This window comes from Camelus ferus, chromosome 29 (assembly GCF_009834535.1).
Source record: "Camelus ferus isolate YT-003-E chromosome 29, BCGSAC_Cfer_1.0, whole genome shotgun sequence".
NCBI lineage: Eukaryota > Metazoa > Chordata > Mammalia > Artiodactyla > Camelidae > Camelus > Camelus ferus.
The window spans coordinates 193,144-207,915 of NC_045724.1; positions in this window are offsets into that span (position 1 = coordinate 193,144).

Consider the following 14,772-nt stretch of genomic DNA (forward strand, 5'->3'; position numbering starts at 1 on the left):
GCGAAAGGGGACTAGGGTGGCCCCTCGAGAGCCCGAGGATATTCTCCCATATCCCAAGCTGCCTTGCCTGGGGACGGCCTCCGCACCCCCATGTTCTCCGCATTTAAGTCTTTGCCATCAACCTGCTCCAGGGAGGGGCGTGGTGAGTTCAGGGGTAGAGGTCGCCAGCATAGGCGGAGGCGGCACAGCAGTAAAGGGGGATGCCACGGCGAGTTGGTCATTTTCCTCCCATCTCTCCCTCTCCTGGCCTCGGGGCGACCTCTGCTACACCAGGTATGCGGGATTTAAGTCTCTTTTTCAGCATGGTCCTGGGATGCTGGTGAGGTGAGTTCAGGGGAAAGGGATGTCACGGGGAGCGGACTGCCTCCGGTGAGCCGATCAGTTTGCTCCCATCTCCACAAGGGCCTGGTCTGGGCGTGGGGGGGGCCTTTCCTTCCCCAGGTACATTGTATACATGCTTTCCAGGTCAGCCTGCGCCCCTGAGGCGGTGCGGTGCGGTCAGGGGCTGCATTGAGGAGTCGTGGCTGACCCACCGAGCCCGTGTATTTGCTCCAATCTCTTCCTTGGCCGGTCCTGGCTTCGGTCTCTGCTATCTGAGGTACACGAAGTGCACATCTCTGTGTTTTCTGGCTCCCGGTAGGCGGGTGCGGGGTGGTAACGGGGCGGGTCAGGGGCGGGGCGGTGGCGGCTACATAGACAGCTGAAGCGGGTTCGCTGGCTGCCAAGGCACGCCTGTGGATTTCCATCCAGTGTCCCCCTCAGCCTGCAATGGGGGTGCCCTCTGCTGCTTCAGGGTGACAACTGGCATCCCTCCAAGTGGGTCTAGTACTGTGAGGCTTCCCTCCATTAGACACACAGACAGACATATAAATACACAGACACACTAGCCTCTTCCTGCATTTAGCAACAGCCATAAATCTAATCTTCTCTTCCTCATACATTTTATAGGTAGACAAATACATACATAGTCAGACAGAAAGAACCACACACGCACACACGCACACACACACACACTAATCTCCTTCTCTTCTTGAAATAGCTAGATAGGTACATAGACAAACAAAACTCGTCCTGCAACAGACAGACTAATAAAAAGACACACTAGCCTGCTGCTATGCCTCCTGTAGGCAGATAAGAAGATAGATAGAAAGATAGATAGATAGATAGATAGATAGATAGATAGATAGATAGATAGATAGATAGATAGTTAGATAGATAGATAGTTAGGTAGGTAGAAAGGTAGGTACATAGTTATAAAGTTAGATAGTTCTGCGGGCCGAGAGAGAGACAATCTAGTCGGCCTCCTCCTACGTTAGATAAACAGACACACACACACATAGTCTAGCCTCTGCCATCCTCCAATAGTTAGGCAGTCAGGCAGGCTGTCAGACAGAGAGACAAACTATAGGCAGGGTGCTGTCCGGACACGGGGTTTGGCGGCCGCGACAGGGGACTAGGGTGAACCTCGAGAGCCAGAGGATTTCTTCCCTTGTCCCAGGCTGCCTTGCCTGGGGACTGCCTCCGCTCCCCCAGGTTCACGGCATTTAAGGCCTTGAGATCAGCCTGCTCAGGGAGGGGCGTGGTGAGGTCAGGGGAAGAGGTCAGCAGCCCAGGAGGTGGCTGCACAGCAGTAAAGGGGGATGCCAAGGCGAGTTGGTCATTTTCCTCCCATCTCCCCCTCTCCTGTCCTCGGGGCGGCCTCTGCTAGCCCAGGTTTGCGGGATTTAAGTCTCCTTCTCAGTATGGTCCTGGGATGCTGGTGGGGTGAGTTCATGGACAGGGATGTCGCGGGGAGCGGACGGCCTCGGGTGAGCCGATCAGTTTGCTCCCATCTCCACAAGGTGTTGGTCTGGGGTTTGGGGGCCTCTCCTTCGCCAGGTTCATTGTATGCATGTTTGCAGGTCAGCCTGCGCCCCTGAGGCGGTGCGGTGCGGTGCGGTCAGGGGCTGCACTGGGGAGTCGTGGCTGACCCACCGAGCCCGTGTATTTGCTCCAATCTCTTCCTTGGCCGGTCCTGGCTTCGGTCTCTGCTATCTGAGGTACACGAAGTGCACATCTCTGTGTTTTCTGGCTCCCGGTAGGCGGGTGCGGGGTGGTCACGGGGCGGGGAAGGGGCGGGCCTTGGCGGCTACACAGAGGGCAGAAGAGGGGTTCGCAGGCTACCAAGGCACTCCTGTGGATTTCCATCCAGTGTCCCCCTCAGCCTGCAATGGGGGCGCCCTCTGCTGCTTCAGGGTGGCAAGTGACATCCCTCCAGGTGGGTCGAGTAGTGTGCGGCTTCCTCCATTAGACAGACAGACAGACATATAAATAGGCAGACACACTAGCCTCTTCCTCCATTTAGCAACAGCCATAAATCCTAACCTCCTCCTCCTCATACATTATATAGGTACACATATACATTTATAGTCAGGCAGAAAGAACAACACACGCACACACACACACACACACACACACACTAGTCTCCTCCTCTTCCTGAAATAGGTAGATAGGTACATAAACACACAAACCTCCTTCCTGCAACAGAGAGACAAATAAAATGACACACTAGCCTGCAGGTATGCCTCCTGTAGGTAGATAAGAAGATAGAAAGATAGATTGATAGATAGATAGAAAGATAGATAGATAGATGGATAGATAGATAGATACATAGATACATAGATAGGTAGGAAGGTAGTTAGGTACATAGTTATACACGTAGATAGTTCTAGCGGGCCAAGAGAGAGACATAATAGTGGCCTCCACCTCCGTTAGATAAACAGACAGACACACACATACTCTAGCCTATCCCACCCTCCAATAGATAGGCAGTCAGGCAGGCTGTCAGACAGCCAGACACACTTCAGGCAGGGTGCGGTCTGGACCCGGGTTTTGGTGGCTGCGAAAGGGGACTAGGGTGCCCCTCGAGAGCCCGAGGATATTCTCCCATATCCCAAGCTGCCTTGCCTGGGGACGGCCTCCGCACCCCCATGTTCTCCGCATTTAAGTCTTTGCCATCAACCTGCTCCAGGGAGGGGCGTGGTGAGTTCAGGGGTAGAGGTCGCCAGCATAGGCGGAGGCGGCACAGCAGTAAAGGGGGATGCCACGGCGAGTTGGTCATTTTCCTCCCATCTCTCCCTCTCCTGGCCTCGGGGCGACCTCTGCTACACCAGGTATGCGGGATTTAAGTCTCTTTTTCAGCATGGTCCTGGGATGCTGGTGAGGTGAGTTCAGGGGAAAGGGATGTCACGGGGAGCGGACTGCCTCCGGTGAGCCGATCAGTTTGCTCCCATCTCCACAAGGGCCTGGTCTGGGCGTGGGGGGGGCCTTTCCTTCCCCAGGTACATTGTATACATGCTTCCAGGTCAGCCTGCGCCCCTGAGGCGGTGCGGTGCGGTCAGGGGCTGCATTGAGGAGTCGTGGCTGACCCACCGAGCCCGTGTATTTGCTCCAATCTCTTCCTTGGCCGGTCCTGGCTTCGGTCTCTGCTATCTGAGGTACACGAAGTGCACATCTCTGTGTTTTCTGGCTCCCGGTAGGCGGGTGCGGGGTGGTAACGGGGCGGGTCAGGGGCGGGGCGGTGGCGGCTACATAGACAGCTGAAGCGGGTTCGCTGGCTGCCAAGGCACGCCTGTGGATTTCCATCCAGTGTCCCCCTCAGCCTGCAATGGGGGTGCCCTCTGCTGCTTCAGGGTGACAACTGGCATCCCTCCAAGTGGGTCTAGTACTGGGAGGCTTCCTCCATTAGACACACAGACAGACATATAAATACACAGACACACTAGCCTCTTCCTGCATTTAGCAACAGCCATAAATCTAATCTTCTCTTCCTCATACATTTTATAGGTAGACAAATACATACATAGTCAGACAGAAAGAACCACACACGCACACACGCACACACACACACACTAATCTCCTTCTCTTCTTGAAATAGCTAGATAGGTACATAGACAAACAAAACTCGTCCTGCAACAGACAGACTAATAAAAAGACACACTAGCCTGTTGCTATGCCTCCTGTAGGCAGATATGAAGATAGATAGAAAGATAGATAGATAGATAGATAGATAGATAGATAGATAGATAGATAGATAGATAGATAGTTAGATAGATAGATAGTTAGGTAGGTAGAAAGGTAGGTACATAGTTATAAAGTTAGATAGTTCTGCGGGCCGAGAGAGAGACAATCTAGTCGCCTCTTCCTACGTTAGATAAACAGACACACACACACATAGTCTAGCCTCTGCCATCCTCCAATAGTTAGGCAGTCAGGCAGGCTGTCAGACAGAGAGACAAACTATAGGCAGGGTGCTGTCCGGACACGGGGTTTGGCGGCCGCGACAGGGGACTAGGGTGAACCTCGAGAGCCAGAGGATTTCTTCCCTTGTCCCAGGCTGCCTTGCCTGGGGACTGCCTCCGCTCCCCCAGGTTCACGGCATTTAAGGCCTTGAGATCAGCCTGCTCAGGGAGGGGCGTGGTGAGGTCAGGGGAAGAGGTCAGCAGCCCAGGAGGTGGCTGCACAGCAGTAAAGGGGGATGCCAAGGCGAGTTGGTCATTTTCCTCCCATCTCCCCCTCTCCTGTCCTCGGGGCGGCCTCTGCTAGCCCAGGTTTGCGGGATTTAAGTCTCCTTCTCAGTATGGTCCTGGGATGCTGGTGGGGTGAGTTCATGGACAGGGATGTCGCGGGGAGCGGACGGCCTCGGGTGAGCCGATCAGTTTGCTCCCATCTCCACAAGGTGTTGGTCTGGGGTTTGGGGGCCTCTCCTTCGCCAGGTTCATTGTATGCATGTTTGCAGGTCAGCCTGCGCCCCTGAGGCGGTGCGGTGCGGTGCGGTCAGGGGCTGCACTGGGGAGTCGTGGCTGACCCACCGAGCCCGTGTATTTGCTCCAATCTCTTCCTTGGCCGGTCCTGGCTTCGGTCTCTGCTATCTGAGGTACACGAAGTGCACATCTCTGTGTTTTCTGGCTCCCGGTAGGCGGGTGCGGGGTGGTCACGGGGCGGGAAGGGCAGGCCGTGGCGGCTACACAGAGCGCGGAAGAGGGGTTCGCAGGCTACCAAGGCACTCCTGTGGATTTCCATCCAGTGTCCCCCTCAGCCTGCAATGGGGGCGCCCTCTGCTGCTTCAGGGTGGCAAGTGACATCCCTCCAGGTGGGTCGAGTAGTGTGCGGCTTCCTCCATTAGACAGACAGACAGACATATAAATAGGCAGACACACTAGCCTCTTCCTCCATTTAGCAACAGCCATAAATCCTAACCTCCTCCTCCTCATACATTATATAGGTACACATATACATTTATAGTCAGGCAGAAAGAACAACACACGCACACACACACACACACACACACACTAGTCTCCTCCTCTTCCTGAAATAGGTAGATAGGTACATAAACACACAAACCTCTTCCTGCAACAGAGAGACAAATAAAATGACACACTAGCCTGCAGGTATGCCTCCTGTAGGTAGATAAGAAGATAGAAAGATAGATTGATAGATAGATAGAAAGATAGATAGATAGATGGATAGATAGATAGATACATAGATACATAGATAGGTAGGAAGGTAGTTAGGTACATAGTTATACACGTAGATAGTTCTACGGGCCAAGAGAGAGACATAATAGTGGCCTCCACCTCCGTTAGATAAACAGACAGACACACACATACTCTAGCCTATCCCACCCTCCAATAGATAGGCAGTCACGCAGGCTGTCAGACAGCCAGACACACTTCAGGCAGGGTGCGGTCTGGACCCGGGTTTTGGTGGCTGCGAAAGGGGACTAGGGTGCCCCTCGAGAGCCCGAGGATATTCTCCCATATCCCAAGCTGCCTTGCCTGGGGACGGCCTCCGCACCCCCATGTTCTCCGCATTTAAGTCTTTGCCATCAACCTGCTCCAGGGAGGGGCGTGGTGAGTTCAGGGGTAGAGGTCGCCAGCATAGGCGGAGGCGGCACAGCAGTAAAGGGGGATGCCACGGCGAGTTGGTCATTTTCCTCCCATCTCTCCCTCTCCTGGCCTCGGGGCGACCTCTGCTACACCAGGTATGCGGGATTTAAGTCTCTTTTTCAGCATGGTCCTGGGATGCTGGTGAGGTGAGTTCAGGGGAAAGGGATGTCACGGGGAGCGGACTGCCTCCGGTGAGCCGATCAGTTTGCTCCCATCTCCACAAGGGCCTGGTCTGGGCGTGGGGGGGGCCTTTCCTTCCCCAGGTACATTGTATACATGTTTCCAGGTCAGCCTGCGCCCCTGAGGCGGTGCGGTGCGGTCAGGGGCTGCATTGAGGAGTCGTGGCTGACCCACCGAGCCCGTGTATTTGCTCCAATCTCTTCCTTGGCCGGTCCTGGCTTCGGTCTCTGCTATCTGAGGTACACGAAGTGCACATCTCTGTGTTTTCTGGCTCCCGGTAGGCGGGTGCGGGGTGGTAACGGGGCGGGTCAGGGGCGGGGCGGTGGCGGCTACATAGACAGCTGAAGCGGGTTCGCTGGCTGCCAAGGCACGCCTGTGGATTTCCATCCAGTGTCCCCCTCAGCCTGCAATGGGGGTGCCCTCTGCTGCTTCAGGGTGACAACTGGCATCCCTCCAAGTGGGTCTAGTACTGGGAGGCTTCCTCCATTAGACAGACAGACAGACATATAAATACACAGACACACTAGCCTCTTCCTGCATTTAGCAACAGCCATAAATCTAATCTTCTCTTCCTCATACATTTTATAGGTAGACAAATACATACATAGTCAGACAGAAAGAACCACACACGCACACACGCACACACACACACACTAATCTCCTTCTCTTCTTGAAATAGCTAGATAGGTACATAGACAAACAAAACTCGTCCTGCAACAGACAGACTAATAAAAAGACACACTAGCCTGCTGCTATGCCTCCTGTAGGCAGATAAGAAGATAGATAGAAGATAGATAGATAGATAGATAGATAGATAGATAGATAGATATATAGATAGATAGTTAGATAGATAGATAGTTAGGTAGGTAGAAAGGTAGGTACATAGTTATAAAGTTAGATAGTTCTGCGGGCCCAGAGAGAGACAATCTAGTCGCCTCCTCCTACGTTAGATAAACAGACACACACACACATAGTCTAGCCTCTGCCATCCTCCAATAGTTAGGCAGTCAGGCAGGCTGTCAGACAGAGAGACAAACTATAGGCAGGGTGCTGTCCGGACACGGGGTTTGGCGGCCGCGACAGGGGACTAGGGTGAACCTCGCGAGCCAGAGGATTTCTTCCCTTGTCCCAGGCTGCCTTGCCTGGGGACTGCCTCCGCTCCCCCAGGTTCACGGCATTTAAGGCCTTGAGATCAGCCTGCTCAGGGAGGGGCGTGGTGAGGTCAGGGGAAGAGGTCAGCAGCCCAGGAGGTGGCTGCACAGCAGTAAAGGGGGATGCCAAGGCGAGTTGGTCATTTTCCTCCCATCTCCCCCTCTCCTGTCCTCGGGGCGGCCTCTGCTAGCCCAGGTTTGCGGGATTTAAGTCTCCTTCTCAGTATGGTCCTGGGATGCTGGTGGGGTGAGTTCATGGACAGGGATGTCGCGGGGAGCGGACGGCCTCGGGTGAGCCGATCAGTTTGCTCCCATCTCCACAAGGTGTTGGTCTGGGGTTTGGGGGCCTCTCCTTCGCCAGGTTCATTGTATGCATGTTTGCAGGTCAGCCTGCGCCCCTGAGGCGGTGCGGTGCGGTGCGGTCAGGGGCTGCACTGGGGAGTCGTGGCTGACCCACCGAGCCCGTGTATTTGCTCCAATCTCTTCCTTGGCCGGTCCTGGCTTCGGTCTCTGCTATCTGAGGTACACGAAGTGCACATCTCTGTGTTTTCTGGCTCCCGGTAGGCGGGTGCGGGGTGGTCACGGGGCGGGGAAGGGGCGGGCCGTGTCGGCTACACAGAGGGCAGAAGAGGGGTTCGCAGGCTGCCAAGGCACTCCTGTGGATTTCCATCCAGTGTCCCCCTCAGCCTGCAATGGGGGCGCCCTCTGCTGCTTCAGGGTGGCAAGTGACATCCCTCCAGGTGGGTCGAGTAGTGTGCGGCTTCCTCCATTAGACAGACAGACAGACATATAAATAGGCAGACACACTAGCCTCTTCCTCCATTTAGCAACAGCCATAAATCCTAACCTCCTCCTCCTCATACATTATATAGGTACACATATACATTTATAGTCAGGCAGAAAGAACAACACACGCACACACACACACACACACACACACACTAGTCTCCTCCTCTTCCTGAAATAGGTAGATAGGTACATAAACACACAAACCTCCTCCTGCAACAGAGAGACAAATAAAATGACACACTAGCCTGCAGGTATGCCTCCTGTAGGTAGATAAGAAGATAGAAAGATAGATTGATAGATAGATAGATGGATAGATAGATACATAGATAGGTAGGAAGGTAGTTAGGTACATAGTTATACACGTAGATAGTTCTGCGGGCCAAGAGAGAGACATAATAGTGGCCTCCTCCTCCGTTAGATAAACAGACAGACACACACATACTCTAGCCTATCCCACCCTCCAATAGATAGGCAGTCAGGCAGGCTGTCAGACAGCCAGACACACTTCAGGCAGGGTGCGGTCTGGACCCGGGTTTTGGTGGCTGCGAAAGGGGACTAGGGTGCCCCTCGAGAGCCCGAGGATATTCTCCCATATCCCAAGCTGCCTTGCCTGGGGACGGCCTCCGCACCCCCATGTTCTCCGCATTTAAGTCTTTGCCATCAACCTGCTCCAGGGAGGGGCGTGGTGAGTTCAGGGGTAGAGGTCGCCAGCATAGGCGGAGGCGGCACAGCAGTAAAGGGGGATGCCACGGCGAGTTGGTCATTTTCCTCCCATCTCTCCCTCTCCTGGCCTCGGGGCGACCTCTGCTACACCAGGTATGCGGGATTTAAGTCTCTTTTTCAGCATGGTCCTGGGATGCTGGTGAGGTGAGTTCAGGGGAAAGGGATGTCACGGGGAGCGGACTGCCTCCGGTGAGCCGATCAGTTTGCTCCCATCTCCACAAGGGCCTGGTCTGGGCGTGGGGGGGCCTTTCCTTCCCCAGGTACATTGTATACATGTTTCCAGGTCAGCCTGCGCCCCTGAGGCGGTGCGGTGCGGTCAGGGGCTGCATTGAGGAGTCGTGGCTGACCCACCGAGCCCGTGTATTTGCTCCAATCTCTTCCTTGGCCGGTCCTGGCTTCGGTCTCTGCTATCTGAGGTACACGAAGTGCACATCTCTGTGTTTTCTGGCTCCCGGTAGGCGGGTGCGGGGTGGTAACGGGGCGGGTCAGGGGCGGGGCGGTGGCGGCTACATAGACAGCTGAAGCGGGTTCGCTGGCTGCCAAGGCACGCCTGTGGATTTCCATCCAGTGTCCCCCTCAGCCTGCAATGGGGGTGCCCTCTGCTGCTTCAGGGTGACAACTGGCATCCCTCCAAGTGGGTCTAGTACTGTGAGGCTTCCTCCATTAGACACACAGACAGACATATAAATACACAGACACACTAGCCTCTTCCTGCATTTAGCAACAGCCATAAATCTAATCTTCTCTTCCTCATACATTTTATAGGTAGACAAATACATACATAGTCAGACAGAAAGAACCACACACGCACACACGCACACACACACACACTAATCTCCTTCTCTTCTTGAAATAGCTAGATAGGTACATAGACAAACAAAACTCGTCCTGCAACAGACAGACTAATAAAAAGACACACTAGCCTGCTGCTATGCCTCCTGTAGGCAGATAAGAAGATAGATAGAAAGATAGATAGATAGATAGATAGATAGATAGATAGATAGATAGATAGATAGATAGATAGATAGTAGTAGATAGTTAGGTAGAAGGTAGGTACATAGTTATAAAGTTAGATAGTTCTGCGGGCCGAGAGAGAGACAATCTAGTCGCCTCTTCCTACGTTAGATAAACAGACACACACACACATAGTCTAGCCTCTGCCATCCTCCAATAGTTAGGCAGTCAGGCAGGCTGTCAGACAGAGAGACAAACTATAGGCAGGGTGCTGTCCGGACACGGGGTTTGGCGGCCGCGACAGGGGACTAGGGTGAACCTCGAGAGCCAGAGGATTTCTTCCCTTGTCCCAGGCTGCCTTGCCTGGGGACTGCCTCCGCTCCCCCAGGTTCACGGCATTTAAGGCCTTGAGATCAGCCTGCTCAGGGAGGGGCGTGGTGAGGTCAGGGGAAGAGGTCAGCAGCCCAGGAGGTGGCTGCACAGCAGTAAAGGGGGATGCCAAGGCGAGTTGGTCATTTTCCTCCCATCTCCCCCTCTCCTGTCCTCGGGGCGGCCTCTGCTAGCCCAGGTTTGCGGGATTTAAGTCTCCTTCTCAGTATGGTCCTGGGATGCTGGTGGGGTGAGTTCATGGACAGGGATGTCGCGGGGAGCGGACGGCCTCGGGTGAGCCGATCAGTTTGCTCCCATCTCCACAAGGTGTTGGTCTGGGGTTTGGGGGCCTCTCCTTCGCCAGGTTCATTGTATGCATGTTTGCAGGTCAGCCTGCGCCCCTGAGGCGGTGCGGTGCGGTGCGGTCAGGGGCTGCACTGGGGAGTCGTGGCTGACCCACCGAGCCCGTGTATTTGCTCCAATCTCTTCCTTGGCCGGTCCTGGCTTCGGTCTCTGCTATCTGAGGTACACGAAGTGCACATCTCTGTGTTTTCTGGCTCCCGGTAGGCGGGTGCGGGGTGGTCACGGGGCGGGGAAGGGGCGGGCCTTGGCGGCTACACAGAGGGCAGAAGAGGGGTTCGCAGGCTACCAAGGCACTCCTGTGGATTTCCATCCAGTGTCCCCCTCAGCCTGCAATGGGGGCGCCCTCTGCTGCTTCAGGGTGGCAAGTGACATCCCTCCAGGTGGGTCGAGTAGTGTGCGGCTTCCTCCATTAGACAGACAGACAGACATATAAATAGGCAGACACACTAGCCTCTTCCTCCATTTAGCAACAGCCATAAATCCTAACCTCCTCCTCCTCATACATTATATAGGTACACATATACATTTATAGTCAGGCAGAAAGAACAACACACGCACACACACACACACACACACACACACTAGTCTCCTCCTCTTCCTGAAATAGGTAGATAGGTACATAAACACACAAACCTCTTCCTGCAACAGAGAGACAAATAAAATGACACACTAGCCTGCAGGTATGCCTCCTGTAGGTAGATAAGAAGATAGAAAGATAGATTGATAGATAGATAGAAAGATAGATAGATAGATGGATAGATAGATAGATACATAGATACATAGATAGGTAGGAAGGTAGTTAGGTACATAGTTATACACGTAGATAGTTCTACGGGCCAAGAGAGAGACATAATAGTGGCCTCCACCTCCGTTAGATAAACAGACAGACACACACATACTCTAGCCTATCCCACCCTCCAATAGATAGGCAGTCACGCAGGCTGTCAGACAGCCAGACACACTTCAGGCAGGGTGCGGTCTGGACCCGGGTTTTGGTGGCTGCGAAAGGGGACTAGGGTGCCCCTCGAGAGCCCGAGGATATTCTCCCATATCCCAAGCTGCCTTGCCTGGGGACGGCCTCCGCACCCCCATGTTCTCCGCATTTAAGTCTTTGCCATCAACCTGCTCCAGGGAGGGGCGTGGTGAGTTCAGGGGTAGAGGTCGCCAGCATAGGCGGAGGCGGCACAGCAGTAAAGGGGGATGCCACGGCGAGTTGGTCATTTTCCTCCCATCTCTCCCTCTCCTGGCCTCGGGGCGACCTCTGCTACACCAGGTATGCGGGATTTAAGTCTCTTTTTCAGCATGGTCCTGGGATGCTGGTGAGGTGAGTTCAGGGGAAAGGGATGTCACGGGGAGCGGACTGCCTCCGGTGAGCCGATCAGTTTGCTCCCATCTCCACAAGGGCCTGGTCTGGGCGTGGGGGGGGCCTTTCCTTCCCCAGGTACATTGTATACATGCTTCCAGGTCAGCCTGCGCCCCTGAGGCGTTGCGGTGCGGTCAGGGGCTGCATTGAGGAGTCGTGGCTGACCCACCGAGTCCGTGTATTTGCTCCAATCTCTTCCTTGGCCGGTCCTGGCTTCGGTCTCTGCTATCTGAGGTACACGAAGTGCACATCTCTGTGTTTTCTGGCTCCCGGTAGGCGGGTGCGGGGTGGTAACGGGGCGGGTCAGGGGCGGGGCGGTGGCGGCTACATAGACAGCTGAAGCGGGTTCGCTGGCTGCCAAGGCACGCCTGTGGATTTCCATCCAGTGTCCCCCTCAGCCTGCAATGGGGGTGCCCTCTGCTGCTTCAGGGTGACAACTGGCATCCCTCCAAGTGGGTCTAGTACTGTGAGGCTTCCTCCATTAGACACACAGACAGACATATAAATACACAGACACACTAGCCTCTTCCTGCATTTAGCAACAGCCATAAATCTAATCTTCTCTTCCTCATACATTTTATAGGTAGACAAATACATACATAGTCAGACAGAAAGAACCACACACGCACACACGCACACACACACACACTAATCTCCTTCTCTTCTTGAAATAGCTAGATAGGTACATAGACAAACAAAACTCGTCCTGCAACAGACAGACTAATAAAAAGACACACTAGCCTGCTGCTATGCCTCCTGTAGGCAGATAAGAAGATAGATAGAAAGATAGATAGATAGATAGATAGATAGATAGATAGATAGATAGATAGATAGATAGTTAGATAGATAGTTAGGTAGGTAGATAGGTAGGTACATAGTTATAAAGTTAGATAGTTCTGCGGGCCCAGAGAGAGACAAACTAGTGGCCTCCTCCTACGTTAGATAAACAGACACACACACACATAGTCTAGCCTCTGCCATCCTCCAATAGTTAGGCAGTCAGGCAGGCTGTCAGACAGAGAGACAAACTATAGGCAGGGTGCTGTCCGGACACGGGGTTTGGCGGCCGCGACAGGGGACTAGGGTGAACCTCGAGAGCCAGAGGATTTCTTCCCTTGTCCCAGGCTGCCTTGCCTGGGGACTGCCTCCGCTCCCCCAGGTTCACGGCATTTAAGGCCTTGAGATCAGCCTGCTCAGGGAGGGGCGTGGTGAGGTCAGGGGAAGAGGTCAGCAGCCCAGGAGGTGGCTGCACAGCAGTAAAGGGGGATGCCAAGGCGAGTTGGTCATTTTCCTCCCATCTCCCCCTCTCCTGTCCTCGGGGCGGCCTCTGCTAGCCCAGGTTTGCGGGATTTAAGTCTCCTTCTCAGTATGGTCCTGGGATGCTGGTGGGGTGAGTTCATGGACAGGGATGTCGCGGGGAGCGGACGGCCTCGGGTGAGCCGATCAGTTTGCTCCCATCTCCACAAGGTGTTGGTCTGGGGGTTTGGGGGCCTCTCCTTCGCCAGGTTCATTGTATGCATGTTTGCAGGTCAGCCTGCGCCCCTGAGGCGGTGCGGTGCGGTGCGGTCAGGGGCTGCACTGGGGAGTCGTGGCTGACCCACCGAGCCCGTGTATTTGCTCCAATCTCTTCCTTGGCCGGTCCTGGCTTCGGTCTCTGCTATCTGAGGTACACGAAGTGCACATCTCTGTGTTTTCTGGCTCCCGGTAGGCGGGTGCGGGGTGGTCACGGGGCGGGTAAGGGGCGGGCCGTGGCGGCTACACAGAGGCAGAAGAGGGGTTCGCAGGCTACCAAGGCACTCCTGTGGATTTCCATCCAGTGTCCCCCTCAGCCTGCAATGGGGGCGCCCTCTGCTGCTTCAGGGTGGCAAGTGACATCCCTCCAGGTGGGTCGAGTAGTGTGCGGCTTCCTCCATTAGACAGACAGACAGACATATAAATAGGCAGACACACTAGCCTCTTCCTCCATTTAGCAACAGCCATAAATCCTAACCTCCTCCTCCTCATACATTATATAGGTACACATATACATTTATAGTCAGGCAGAAAGAACAACACACGCACACACACACACACACACACACACACTAGTCTCCTCCTCTTCCTGAAATAGGTAGATAGGTACATAAACACACAAACCTCTTCCTGCAACAGAGAGACAAATAAAATGACACACTAGCCTGCAGGTATGCCTCCTGTAGGTAGATAAGAAGATAGAAAGATAGATTGATAGATAGATAGAAAGATAGATAGATAGATGGATAGATAGATAGATACATAGATACATAGATAGGTAGGAAGGTAGTTAGGTACATAGTTATACACGTAGATAGTTCTACGGGCCAAGAGAGAGACATAATAGTGGCCTCCACCTCCGTTAGATAAACAGACAGACACACACATACTCTAGCCTATCCCACCCTCCAATAGATAGGCAGTCACGCAGGCTGTCAGACAGCCAGACACACTTCAGGCAGGGTGCGGTCTGGACCCGGGTTTTGGTGGCTGCGAAAGGGGACTAGGGTGCCCCTCGAGAGCCCGAGGATATTCTCCCATATCCCAAGCTGCCTTGCCTGGGGACGGCCTCCGCACCCCCATGTTCTCCGCATTTAAGTCTTTGCCATCAACCTGCTCCAGGGAGGGGCGTGGTGAGTTCAGGGGTAGAGGTCGCCAGCATAGGCGGAGGCGGCACAGCAGTAAAGGGGGATGCCACGGCGAGTTGGTCATTTTCCTCCCATCTCTCCCTCTCCTGGCCTCGGGGCGACCTCTGCTACACCAGGTATGCGGGATTTAAGTCTCTTTTTCAGCATGGTCCTGGGATGCTGGTGAGGTGAGTTCAGGGGAAAGGGATGTCACGGGGAGCGGACTGCCTCCGGTGAGCCGATCAGTTTGCTCCCATCTCCACAAGGGCCTGGTCTGGGCGTGGGGGGGGCCTTTCCTTCCCCAGGTACATTGT